The following is a 14,226-nucleotide window of genomic DNA, read 5'->3' on the forward strand; positions in this document are numbered from 1 at the left end:
TTCCAGACACAAAGTGCTGCTGCGAGTCCTTGGCGCAGCCTGCATGTCACATACTGTACACAGAGGAGACAGCTGCATTGTGCACGGAGCGCCATCCTCCTCTTAACCCACATTATTTAGCCACACGAAGCTCCATAAGAGCCTTTCTGCATCCAAAGCTGTAAGACGCAGCGAGCAGTGACCATTTCATGACCCGTGGCTAATTTTGTTTTGGGAGCGACCGCGCCTCCAGAAGAGAATCTGCTGCGGAGTCATCTTCATATTTTCATGTTTGCGGATATTTTAGTATTTTGTTTTGCTGTTGTGCTCACGATGGGAGGATAAAGCTAATGCTCCAGGTGGAATTACTAACTTGTGTAAGGTTTGCTGTGATCACTTTGACTTAGAGATAGTGAAGGAGGCTGATGGTGAGGTTGGGCTCAGACTGAGGGAATGGGGTGGGGGCAGATTGCGCCTCATGCAGACTCGGCCCTTTACAGGTGCGAAAAGCGACGTGGAACGCAGAGGCGTCAGGCTGTGCTGCTCGACGCTAACAAGTGTTGGCAAAGAAGGGGCGCGACTCCTCCCATTGAGGCTGTGCAGCCCGGGGCTTCCCAAGAGGCGCAGCGGCTGATTGAAATGGAAATTCAGGAAGTAACTCCTCAGAAGTACAGGAAGTTGTCTGGCGCTGCCTGCCCATCAGTGGGTCTGTTCGGCCTGCGGTGCTTCGCCACTGTCAATTTTAGTTCGCATTAACACATAATCACTCGCGCTGGAGTCACAGCCAGATTGCTCGGCTGTGACAATCACATGCAAGGCAGAACAAAGAGCGGAAAGATGTGAAAAGAGGGTTTTACTCTGACATAAAAAGCAACGTGAGGTGCAAATCACACCATAACAACTGCAGGGTCGATTTTTTTTCTCTCTCTCTCTCTCCAATAATTTGAATGGAAATCTTTAGATTAGAATACAGGTTTTATTAAGTTTTACCTTCTTCCAGGCGCAATGTCCGCCAGCTGTTCTGATGCTGTAAATCATGAGACCATTGAACATGAACCTCACAATGATCTCTGTCGTCAGACGTCACCTGGAAAATTAGTCTGGAGTCAAACGGCCGCATGAAAAGTCTTGTATTGTTTTGCACATCCAGCAATCCAGTTAGTCGTTTATTAGCTGTTATTTGTTTACTTCAGAACGTTTAAACAAGGCACAAAGAACAAACATTTTTCTTTTTTACAAATGTATTTAATTTTTCGTCCAGTAAATTGAAACATTTTATGAGGCATATTTGGGAAAACAACTGATTTAAACAGTGACAGGGTCGTTCCAAATCTGTTTTCCGAATAAGTGAAATCACCGACATGCGTTACATTTGTTGCCAAGTTTTGAAACGCAGGCTTCGTAATGATTGACTTATATTCCTCTTAAGCAGATGAGAGAAATGAACATGACTAACTGGCAGAGTGCAAAGCAACGACTCCCGACCCTCCACATGCAATTAAGAACAGACAGTGTAATTCTAGTGGTTGTTATGGCACCTGGAGGCCATTAAATGTGAGTAAAAATGGGTCTAATCCAGGGTAAATAGACATTTAATGCTGCCTGGGCTTGAAATACAACTAGAGAAAACCTGTTTTTGGTTTGATAGAAAACCCCTTCAACAGGTACTTGACTGGCAAGCGCCCCACAAGGCCGCCCTGAGTCAGGTCGTCGTCTTATTTAGCAGGCAAGTAAGCAAAACAACCTTCTGTCCTGTTATTGCATTGGAAGCAAATAATCAGATGCAAACATTGGGGATGTGAGGAAAATAGCAGCGCTTGCTCTTTTTAATGAGTAAATATGTAACTTAGTGCAAAAGTTATTCAAGGTCACACTTGGACACAGTGTAATAAAAATAAACAAACTGTGAGGACAAAACTCAAAAGAAAAATCCTACGTAAATGTGTTTCTGTGCTTTCGTTAGATCAAATTAAGTTATGTCAATAGGGATGTTCATTTGATTCATTATTCTTTGAGAGAGAGACAGAGAGAGAGAGCGGTGACTTTAAAGTAACTTTAAGAAGTTTGAAAAATTATTTTGCACTTAATGTCACAGTTGACAGTTTTAGCAACACATATCTTAAAAAATATTATATTAGAGTTTATATTTCCCAACCTGGTATCTATTGGGTGCAGGGTGGCTCCGCAGCAATCTATACTCATTAATGCATCCTTCTAATAAATCACTTAATGAATGTGTCCTTTATAGCCATATGGCTAATGTTTGTAGAAAAAAAAAGTTGTTTTAGTTTTTGCTGGTTGCATCTACACATTAAATAGTCTCCCCAAAAAAACCCAAGCAGAAATGTTGTGCTATTAGAAAAGAAGAATCAATAAATGACAACATTGAAATCCATAAGTAATAAAACAAAACATAACAAAAAGACAAAAAAAAAAACCAAAGAGGAGGTAGGACTTGAATGTGTTATTAAACTTCATATATGTTGCAGGAAAAAAAAAAAGAAGTTGGGAGCAGAAAGCAGTCCAGAGGAGTGTGTGGACGTAGGAAACTGGACCACAGAGCCCAGGGAAGAGGAGCCATGTTTGTTGCCTACGAAGTGCTCATACATTGTTAACTGAAGGAAAAGACTGCAGAAGGACTCACTACGGGGAATAGGCATGTTGTGTTTTTTTGTTGTTGTTTTGTTTTGTTTTTTTGGCAAAGTTCAGCAAGAAAACTTGAGGTCCTCATGGACGCCACATTGAACGTGGCTTCCAATTCCAATTGAGCAAAGCCGCTGGGATGTTGTTGATGCACACATCGTCGTGGTTACGCCATTACTGCCTTTCTCTTTCTTTTGGATGTAGGAATCTACGGGGTAATGACGTAAGAGCCATATTATTCCTCACACAAGTTGGTTAACAGTTGACATTTCCAGACATGTTTTTATCTTTTAAATTCTAATAAAAGGTTAGAAGCAACTGAAGCAACTCAATTTGAATTATTTTAGTTATTCAGTAATGGGTCAAACATTTAATATTAAATCCATACAGCAAAATGTAAGAATTTTTGAAACACTGTTGCAAGCAAATGGATTATATGAAAGGCATTATATTATTATTAACCTGCTTATTGTGGTTTTTTGACCAATTGTCTGATCAAAGGGAGCGTAACTAGTGCTAGCTTTCTCAAAGGCTAATGTTAGCTTGATGCTAAACAAAATGACTGCGAGCATACGAGTGTCAACCGACCCACTGACATTAATATTAATAAAATAATCTTGCAATTTCTTACTTTAGCCTGTGGACCTCAGGCTAAAATGTTACTGTGTATTGGTCAGCAGTAATGTCTGTCCACTTATTTTTGATAAGTGTCCAGTAGCCAACTTCTCAATTAAAAAAAATAAATAAATAAAAAATCTTGCTTTTGAATACAAAGTTTTAGTGCTTGAGGTTGTGTCTCACAAGACGGCACTGGAAACACTTTTTTTGCATCACAGGATCAACAACCGGATGTTGCCACCAGTCGCAACACACGAAGAAGACAACAGGAAGTAGGAGGATCGTGGCGCTGCATTTTTTTTTTTTACGACTTATCACATGAACAAACTTATTCACGTGTGATTCTAATTGCGTTTTTAAAAGAAATCGTGTCGCTTCTTTTTTTGTCCTTAGCAGAATATTGACAAAGTTTTGCGCACATTTGTAACAGAAACGCAACTGGTGGGCCCCGTAAGTCAGGACACTAAACTTGTTGCTTTCTCTCTTCTGATTGAGCTTTCATATACTTTCTATTTGAATATTTTTATTGGATTTTCAGCTAATTAAATCCCCAACCAATACATTCAAATCCACACATCTATTACATAGATATAAAAAAAACAAACAAGAGAAACACACAAATCTTAGTTGATTTTATGCTGAATTGACTTTCATATACTTTCATCTGTGGCTGATTCCTATAATCCTCAGTGAGGCGACTCCATGAAGCCAATTATCTGGTGGATGTTTCATAAAAATCACTTAAATTCATCAAGACCCGACTAAAAAAAAAGGAAAGGACAGGACCTACCGCTGACCTCCTACCGCGGCACGCCTTTGGAGGTGTTGTCAGGTCCGCGCATCGACCAGCCAGAGATGTTTTCATGAGGCTTGCTTTAATGTCACGAGTGATCGCGTGATTCAGAATATGTAAATCTTTGATTTATGCAGCTCCGACTCTCTGTGGAACAAAGCAGCTGTGGGCCAGGCAAAGATTTGACAGTGCGGCCTGGATGCAATGTATTCACTCTGTGTGTTTGAAAAGGTCATTTGTGATGGGCACAGGCCCCTTTGGTCAAAACGCCAATATCTCTTTATAGGGCAAGCGGCTTTGAGCCGGTCCCCGCTGCGCCTCGCTGTCAAACCCCGGTTTGCTTCATTTTACACACAATTTCAAACGATATCTCACACATCAACCCTCGGCTAGTCGGGGTACAAAAGACCAAGAGCTGCGAAGACGAGTGAGGAAAAAAGGGGCATCTGCAACGTAAACGGTGATGGGATGTTCAGCTCTCGTCTCTGTCGTGTGCTGCGTTATTTGCTGAAACACGTTGGATTAGATTCTTACAGATTTTTTCTTATATTTTGCGCGCGTTCACGTCATTTTGGCACACTCTGATCTGAAAGGGTTTTTTTCTTACATCCTCAGACATTTGTTAGTTTGAACAAAGGAAGAATATTAAACTACTTTAAGCTGTGTTACTGTTTAAAGAGTCTGTCAAAGTCAATCTGAACCAGTTTCTTACTTTTTCACTGAACGATCTGCATAACATACTTTAGTTTTTCCTTTTTTTTCCTAATGTTGATATTTCTGAATTTGGGATTTGTTTAGAAAAAAAAAGAAAGAAAAAAACCTACCCCCCCAAAGATAATCACAGAATCCAGAATTAAATTATTCATCAAACCAACATTTACCCACTAATATCTATTCTCAGCTGATTAATTAAGCAAAAAGTAATACACAAGTATTTACAAACAAACCACCCTAATTAATCTCTACAAAACTAAAATCGGAAGTTTTTTTGGGTCGGGAATAAACGCTGATGTATTATTTAATGGCTTAAAACCTAAGAATCGCCAGGAGCCTAGCCTCTCTCGGAAAAACACAAAAAATTTGATTTATGGCTTTTAATAATATCAATCTGAGCATGGGAAAGGAAAAAAAAAAGAAAAGGTGAATTCAAGATTCAGAACCAGGTTTGATCTACCAGCCTTCAGCACAAGAGCCGCCACAATAGCGCAGGAAAAAAGTCGCTTGTAAGGTTTGAAATTGAGCTGTTTTGCTACGGATGAAACGGACTGGACCTCTACAGGTGTGTGGTTCTTATCTTCTCTCCCTCAGCTTGGGCAAATGGGGAAATCAAGGTCTCTATGAAGCGGGCAGACTGGCAGTAACGGCACGGGCATTTAATTAGGCCAAGTTCAGACTCTGGGACCAAATTAATGATATTAAAGCTGAAAGCTCCTGCAGATAAGTTTACTGGGTGAGCCAGAAGGAGCGTTCATGGCGTGAATGAGGGAAAAATTAAACATAAGGTCTTGCAGCAACCTAACATAAAACACGCACACACATACACACGAACAAAACACATTAATCGCAAGGGAGTCTCAAAGCATTGATCAATCCTCTCTGGCCCAGGACAAAACTCGAGGCGATGTCACAAGGAGGAGATCAGCCAATCAGAGGAAGAAATCAGGGTACACTGTAAAAAGAAATTAGTTGAACCAACTTAATGGAATTGCTTCAATTGGTAACAAGTAAGTCAATTGAGTTTGCCCAACTTAATTTACTAAGTTCATCCAACTCAATTTGTTACGTTTTCTTTTTTTTTAAACTAAATTCATCAAGTGTGATTAAAATGACAAATTTATGTCAGTCGTACTCAAATCCTTCAGCTTACTTCAAATAAAGAAGGAAACTAATAAATTATCTCGTTTTTTATCAGAGGTTTTTGGCTCAGGCAGCCTTTACTTGAGAGTAGTTAGACAGGAAAGTGGGTAATGAAAGAGAGGGAAGACATGCAGCAAAATTCATCAGGCTGGAATCAAACTTACGACGGCGTTGAAGACTCAGGTCTCCTTATGTTTGTTGCGCTCTACCACTGCACCACCACAGCACTTTAAGAAGTGTCCTCTAAAAAGTCTAACTTATGCTATGTTGAAAGAAAGACGCTTTCTTTAAATGTGAGCTTCCCTTCTCTTAGAAAATGAACCATCTCATGATGGAAGTTTTATTTTTTTTAAAAATTATTCTCATTCCACTGAAGAAAAGACGACAATGTGTCTTTCCACTGTCTGGTTATGGAGCAATGATGGTGTTGTGGTTTGACGCCTTCACAACTAGTTTAAATGAACTAGTTATGAGTTTTGTTAAAAAGCATCTTGTGCTTCATAGACAAGCAAAACAAGATAATCTATAAGAGTGACTTTGACTTTTACGGACAGGCATTCAGACAACTGACCATAGGAACTGACTAAGTTTAATAATCCCCATATTACGAGATCACAGAATGCAACCTGCGTAGATAAGGAATTTACTTTGACTTTAAGCCCTGTAAAGGTCTTTTGAGGTAACCTGGAGATAAGCAATTCTAGAAAGCAAAAGGTTAAGTCTAAGGACGGCAGGGCGTGGTACATATGGAGTAAAGGTGCCACCGATTTTTATCAACTGAACATTTTATCTGGAGGATTTTAACTAGATGACTGCAGAGCAAATGCAATGATTTAAAATGTACAAATAAATATACAAGGTTAGAAAAGTTGTTACATCTGTTTTGCCGGTGGTCATATTTAAAGGTTGCTTGCCTTTTTGGTTTTGCTAAATGGAAGAAAACCAAGCAGTTAATGATTTTTCAAAAAGGCCTTGCAGTGCGTCTTAAACTGAGCTGAAAAATAAACAGCGTTTCTGTTGCCTGGGACAAAACATGGCTTGTGTGCAAACAGAGGTAAAAACAGAGCACATTTATGTAAGCTACCGCTGAGGCAAATCACAGTTCGGTTCCCAAAGACCGGCTCCGTTCTTCACCCGCAGTTAGAGTGAAATATTGAGACAGATGAAGAGGAGCAACCTGCTGCACCGCTGCCTTCGGAGGGAGACGGGGTGGAAGTAATTCAATGTTTTCTGCGGCGATGTGGATCATCGCTGTAATCTCCCCAAACTGCGGATGTGAAGTCTGATTGTTCTCGTTTTTGCCCGCAGAAATCGAGACCTCGGAGTGCAGCGATCACCAAGCACAACACAAAACATGTTGCACTTCCAGAGGTTAATGAGCAGAACTCGGAGTTATTAAGTCTCTGAGTAATAATTCCTCGTCTTATTAGCCCATTGTAATGATTCACAGCCGTGAGCGGCTCTAATTTTCTATTATTTAGTGACAGTTACAAGAAACAAGAAAGTAAATATTTTATTTTTAAGTAATTTGGTTAATAATTTGTTGCTGTTTTTCCCACTCAAAAGCTTTATTTGAGTCATGATGTGTTGGTTGAAAACGACCCAATTGTAGATAGTTTCTGCAAATCTTCATATCTACTCGTCGCCTCAGCCTGTTTACATTTGGGTCGTCTTCAATCAACACATCATGACTCAAATAAAGCTTTTGAGTGGGAAAAACACGAATAGATTTGAAGATTCGCAGAAAAAATGCAAAGACTTACAAATAAAAAAAAAAACCCTGGGGGAACAGGGAGCCAGAGAAGAACAAAAGAAACACCAGGGTTAATTTTACACCCAAGTTTCAAATGTCTGCCTATATATTTCTTCCTTATTTTAATTGTAAGTAGTTCTTTAAATGTCCTGTGAGATGATATATTTACCCATTTATCCATAACAACTGGAACTTTCAACATCCAGCAAGTTATTTTCGCAATTTACCATAAAAGAGTGCCCCCTGGATTAATTTCACTCTCTTCAGCAGCAGCTGTGAAATTACCGTAATAACCCAATATTGGCTGGAAAGTGCAATGTCTCCCCTTTCAGAAACCGTTGGAATTTTTCAGATAGCGCCAAGTGTGGCAGAATTACGGTACTGCAAATTTGGCCATGTTGTCACACGTTCCGGTTAAGAAGGGATAAACAAAAACGCAAGAAGCATCACCAGGGAGCATGATGTAACTTCGTCTTCTTCTTCTTTTCTATTATGGTGGATGGCAAGCAACTTTCAGGTGCGTACTCAAGGGTGCGAAGGAGAGCACACTGGGGACCAGGAAATGAACCTAACAATATAAACAAGGCATGGCTAGACACACAATAATTAGGCATAACAAACTAGAATCACTAAGAAAGGACTGACTGAACAGAAACAGAGCTGATCTAAAGAAAGAAAGAGAATAATTAACATAGAATAATAATGAAACTAGAGTCAATAAATCAAACTCCAAACATCCTGGCCATTTGTTCTTTCACATACACAATGTAAACACTAACTATTACTTATCAATAACTAAATATCAGGCAAACATTTTATCCATGCAGATGCACAATTTATACAACTCTTTATTCTTTTAGGTACTTTAAGATTCAGCCAATCAAACTTCGGCACTTATCGCTGTACTTCCTATAAAAAAGCTTGGTTTGAGGCGAGCCTTCTCTTCAGCAGGGTCCCAAGATGGCTGCCACAAAATACACACTCACCAGGCAACAATATTTCAACCACACACAGAAAGGTTCATTTACACTCTGTAGAACTAAGATTAGAGGAGAAACCCCATTGCTTCTTAACAATATCCAGCATTTTCTGTTTTATGAAAGTCATTGCAAAGATCTTTTGGTTGTTGTTGTTTTTTTTTTTTAGCCTTGATTTAAAGGAACTATGTTTCGGCTGTTTTGCAGTTTTCTGGAAGTTTGTACAACCTGTAGGCTGGATATTTGACTGGCTAAAAACTCCCAGCAAACAGCAAGACTGACTACATTTATAGGTGTGGTGGTAACATTTCATAAATGTTTTCATTTAAACATTTCAATCTAAATGCGCTATTGCTACTTCAGAGGATTGCTTGTGTTAAAACGCGACATTCCACAAGTATCAGCAAGAATTAAATCGTTCGCCAAATCACCAAAAGCAAAGGTTGTGTTGTTGGGTTGCCTCGCAGCAGCTGCCTTTTGATCCTTCCTCGGCAGCCCCATGACTGTAATTCAATATGTCGGCGAGCCCGTCTGCTGGCTGAAACACATATTGCGCCGCTGCTAGTGTAACCTTAAGTCAATAGAATCTTCTTGCCTTTCAAACGTTGCATCATATGCAAATCTGGAAGCCCCCTCCTCACCCCACACCCCACACACACCTCCTGGGTGAGAAAATGGGCAGTGGATGTCAAGACGGGGGGAAAAAAAAGTATATATATCATTTGAAGATAAAGGAAAAAGAGGAGAAGTGGAAACGCGAAGCAGCAGAGACGGAGTAGAACTGAAATAAAAGTGCGATGCGGCTGAGAATGGTTGCTAATATGAAAGGAGGATATTCGAGGTGACCTTGAGAAAGCATGCGCTGATGGGTTCTGACTTTAGAGTCTTGGCGATGTCATCCAGGATGTATTTTTAGGTCTCTGTTGTGAAGAATCATCAACGTTTTTTTTTTTTTCTTTCTTTGAATTTTATCATTATGTTTGATTACAAAAACACCTGCTGTTAACCCGGAGTCTGAAACTTTGGCAATTTTAACTGAATAGGCAACACAACTTGCATAGCGCCTGAAGTGTTGGACATTCTGCTGCATTAAAACCACAATGAAATATTATTTAACAATATTTTCTACAACACAAAACAGGAAAGTATTTGGTAGCACTTCATTTGAAGGATGTGCATAAGACTGACATGACAGTGTCATAAACATGGAGTCTTTGTGAATGTTTGCAATTGTTGTCATGAAGTGTCGTTTGGTAAATATTGACACTTTTAATGCAAATTTTAGTGCAAATAAAGTGTTACCACATACTTTTATCTAAATTATTCCATTGTATTTATGGTTTTATCTCTAGGTTTATTGTCCTGCTGAAAGGTGAATCTACAACATGACTTTGAGTTGCCATGGCGACAGATTCTTCCACATCTGGATCTCTGTAGCTCCTCCAGAGTCATCAGGGGTCTCTGGGTTGTTTTCAATGTTGATTCTCTCCATGAAATGCTTAAAGCTTTAAATAGCGTCATGATATTGAATTGTTTTAAAATTCTCCACGACTCGACCCATGACACAACACCTCTCCTGTGTTTTTACTCAATTCCTTTTGTTTACTAATGTTCCCTTAAAACACAAAAGTCAGGCAAAGATGAATAATTTTATTATTTATTTTATTAACTATTATTACCTTCCCCAGTTTCACAACAAAGGAAAAGGAACTAGCTCTGTCAAAAGTGAGAATTATTCTTGTTTTCATGCTTCCAAATGATTGGGGTTTTTTTTACAACTCACTGCTTTGATCAAAAGGTTTTTTTTTTCTTATGTGTGAGAATAAAAAAAATGCAACAGATCCAAAATAAACAGGATCTAAAACAGGAGCGATTTTTTTCTTCCCTTTTTTTTTTTTTGAGTAAAAGCTGACAAAGCTGATCAAGTGTGTAATGAGTAAATTAATTAGCAAAACTGTCTGAAAGTGGGAACTAGGTGAGATAAGCCTGGAGAAGTTAAAGAGGGAAAGGTTGCCGGTCGCCGCTGGATACCGGCTTCGTTGTGAGACTCGGGCGCGGCGAAGACGGACGAGGTGAGGGATAAGAAAATCAGAATTTCAATTACAAGAGGGCAATTGTTTTTTATCTCGAGTGCAAGTTAATGAAGCTAATTAGTCTTTGCAGCATGAGCCCTCTGGCAAGTCAGATAATCGCCCGGAGGCTCAGATAGTGCCAGTCAATTTTTGGCTTAATGCAGTGCGGGGGCAAAACAAACAGGTTCTTATCGGCCCCGCAGACATTACACTCGGGATTTACATTAACTTGGAGACCTCTTTCACCTTCCCGGGTAATTTATTGGTCAATTACATGAGGCATCTACTGCATAACATTGATTACTGAAAAGGTATGTTAAGGCCTGTATGGCCAAGATTTCTTTTGTTTAACAGCGAAGTGGATGGATGAAGTAAGACGATCAAAATAATGTTGCAGTAAGATAAGCGTACCGAATTTTTGGCAATAGATAAATAAATAAACTAAGAGTGAACTAAATGACGAAACAAAATATGTTAAGTTATGCATATTTTGTAGTTATGCAAACACATTTAAAAACTCTAAGACGGCTCAATATGACAGTTTCATATACGGTTTATATGAGATTTAAACCTAAATCCATTGTTAAACCACTTGTTCTATCAAGTAGCATTTACACTGAAACCAAAAATAAAACCTTTCATTTTGTGGCCAAGTTATTTTGGTTCGTTTCTAGTATGATCAAGAAATTGTAGGTGTGCTAAACTTTGACATTTGAATTACCAAAGTGGAAAATTTGAAGCTAAAGATGTATCATGGGGGGTGATTAGCACATGTTGGGACCAGCTGATACATTATGACACTAACCAGAAAAATGCAGCTGTTGGGATCTGGGTGGTTTGAGTTTGGTTTTGGATTTTTGGTGTTCCTTAGGTTTTTCTTGTTTCTAGTTGTTTTCTGTTCCAGTTTATCATGTTTCTTTGGTGAACGTTATTTCCTGTTTCTCTCTGCCTCCTCCTCGGCCTGATTCCTGCTCTAACAACTCACACCTACAATCAATTGACTCATTAGCTCAGGTCTTTTGTCAAACTCACAACGTCATGGAATTTAAGCTCCTCAGTCTCGTCCAGAACTTGCCGGATCCTCACATCCATTCCCGTCATTTCCTGTATTCTCCCAGTTGGATGTCTTTGGATTTATTATTTGAGTTTTACCCTGGCTCCACTGATTTTTTTTCTTGTTCTTCTTGTTTTTTCATTTTTTTCAATAAATATTTTAAGATGATCCACGCTCCCAGCTCTAATCTTTTGATCCAACCACAAACCCAGACCACATGACAGTAGCGCATGTAGACGGACACTCAAAGTTGCCCGATGCAGTAAAAAAAAAGTTGTCAACTGGTAGAGATCCACAAAACTCATCTGTCCAAGCAAACTCCTGCAGTGGATCCTCAAAGTGGACTGGATCAGCAACAAGACTTGCATCTCTGGAAAAAATTAAGAGACCACTTAAAATGATCAGTTTCTCTGATTTTACTCTTTATAGGTTTATGTTAGAGTAAAATGAACATTGTTTTTATTCTAAGAACTACTGACAACATGTCTCTGAAATTCTAAGCAAAATTTTTTTATTTATTTACAGAAAATGAGAAATGGTCAAAATAAAGAAAAAAGAAGCAGTGCTTTCAGAGCTCAAATAACGCAAAGAAAACAAGTTCATATTGATTTAGAAACAACAATACTAATGTTTTAACTCAAAAACCAATATTTGGTGTAAAAACCAGGAGGTTTTCAGTCTGGTTCAGTGCAGTGGGCTCTTTGTTTTTTTTTGCAGAGCTGTAATGTCTGCCACCTGGTCAGTACTCCTCAAGGACTTTTTCTACTTTTTTTTTTTTTTTTAAATAGTTTGCTTTCACTATATTGCCATGTAGATACATGCAGACCTGCGCCCAATAAGAAGCTTGTCAGTAGTGTCAGCCGTCACACAGAATGACTCCTTAAGTGAGTTTCTTGTCTCTGAACGTCTGTAAAAACAGTGAATCTAACTCAGGCCGGGCTGCCTTGCTCTGACAGACTGCATTCAGAGCTCAGACAAGGACGAGGATGGAAGGACGGAAGACCAAGAGCTGCATTACAGTTTGACACAAAGCGCAAAAAAAAAAAGAAAAAAAAACGTTTAACCACAAGGCCTCTGATAATGGAATCTCGTCATGCATGAGAACATGAGGGCGACCCAGAAAACAACAGAGCCAGAAAAGAGAGAGCCGTTCAGCCTCCATGCTAGAGGTAACGAGCATCATGGAGGCTCTCCATGGTGCTGAACTGAAACAAGCTCATAGGGCGGTTAATATTGCAGCTACAATCTAATTGCTGCTTTCTCTAATAAACTCACAAATTGTACCGACTTCTACCCAGCAGGTGGAACTGTAATAGGTGTGCTCTACTGCTGCACAATCCTGCTAGCTATTATTATTATTATTATTGCCTGTTAACAGTATCGTGGCATTATAAATAATACCATTGTCAATCACTTGCTCAGCCTTCTGTTCGGGAGAGAGGCTGGACTGTTTGTTTTATTTCCATCTTCTTTATGTTTGTCAAAATTAGAACTGCATAAACGCGGATGTCTTTAATCGTGGATTGTTGCCAGAACGCAAAGATACTCTTCATGCTTTCCAGGGGACGGCGCTTGAGATCTCAAAACTTTATAATCATGTCTACAACAATTAATGAGCGAGACTAGTTAATTAATGAATTCAGAATCTGGACTCAGTCTCATAATTAGATCACTTCTGAAGGCGGCTGATTGTGGAGGACTTTAATTTGGGGGTAACAAAGTAGACTGGGCTGAAAAAAATTCACCCCCCCACCTTGCTGAGATTTTTATTTGAAAAGACAAAACGTCATAAATACGACTTTATAACCTCGTTCCACGTCATAATGCTGAACTGCCTTGTGTTGATCTCATACATAAGAATCCAATAAAGTGGATACGTGTGGTAAATGTAACGTCACAAAATAATAATTTAAAAAAAAAGAAAAAACGTATAATTTACCGAACTGTGATTTTGATTAAATAAACATAAAGTGAGGGTGAAGCAAATGACTTTCTGTAGCAGTTTAATTGTAAAAGTATTGGACTGAAAATAGCAAGTCTTCTCTGAAGCCACAGGATCTGGATCAGAGGCAGCATCTCGTCTGACGTCTGGCCTGGTTTGTGATCCGTCACATGAATGAAACTGATTTCGGAGCTGCTTACTCTTCAAGCTGTTTTAGCATAATGCAATTTAATTTATGTACTGGGGCATAACCAAAACGTTAATTCCTTTTCTTAAGCGTTTAGTTTCTTTGTGAAGAGCTAATCCGGTGGTATTAAGTGCATACGCATAAAGACAGTTTGCTGCAAATCCTTTTGTCTTAAGCCAAGTTAACGCAACACCAAAAAAAAAAAAAAAAAAAAACTGACCAGAAAATGTGATCAAAACAAAACAACAAGTTGAAAACAGAGAAATGGGTTGGAAGAGAGATTACACTTCAGCAGTTGTAGGCCTCGTGGTGCCAATGTAACACTTAGAGGTTTTTTTTGTTTTGTTTTGT

Source organism: Poecilia reticulata, chromosome 5 (assembly GCF_904066995.2).
Source record: "Poecilia reticulata chromosome 5, P_reticulata-male-v2, whole genome shotgun sequence".
Taxonomy (NCBI): Eukaryota; Metazoa; Chordata; class Actinopteri; order Cyprinodontiformes; family Poeciliidae; genus Poecilia; species Poecilia reticulata.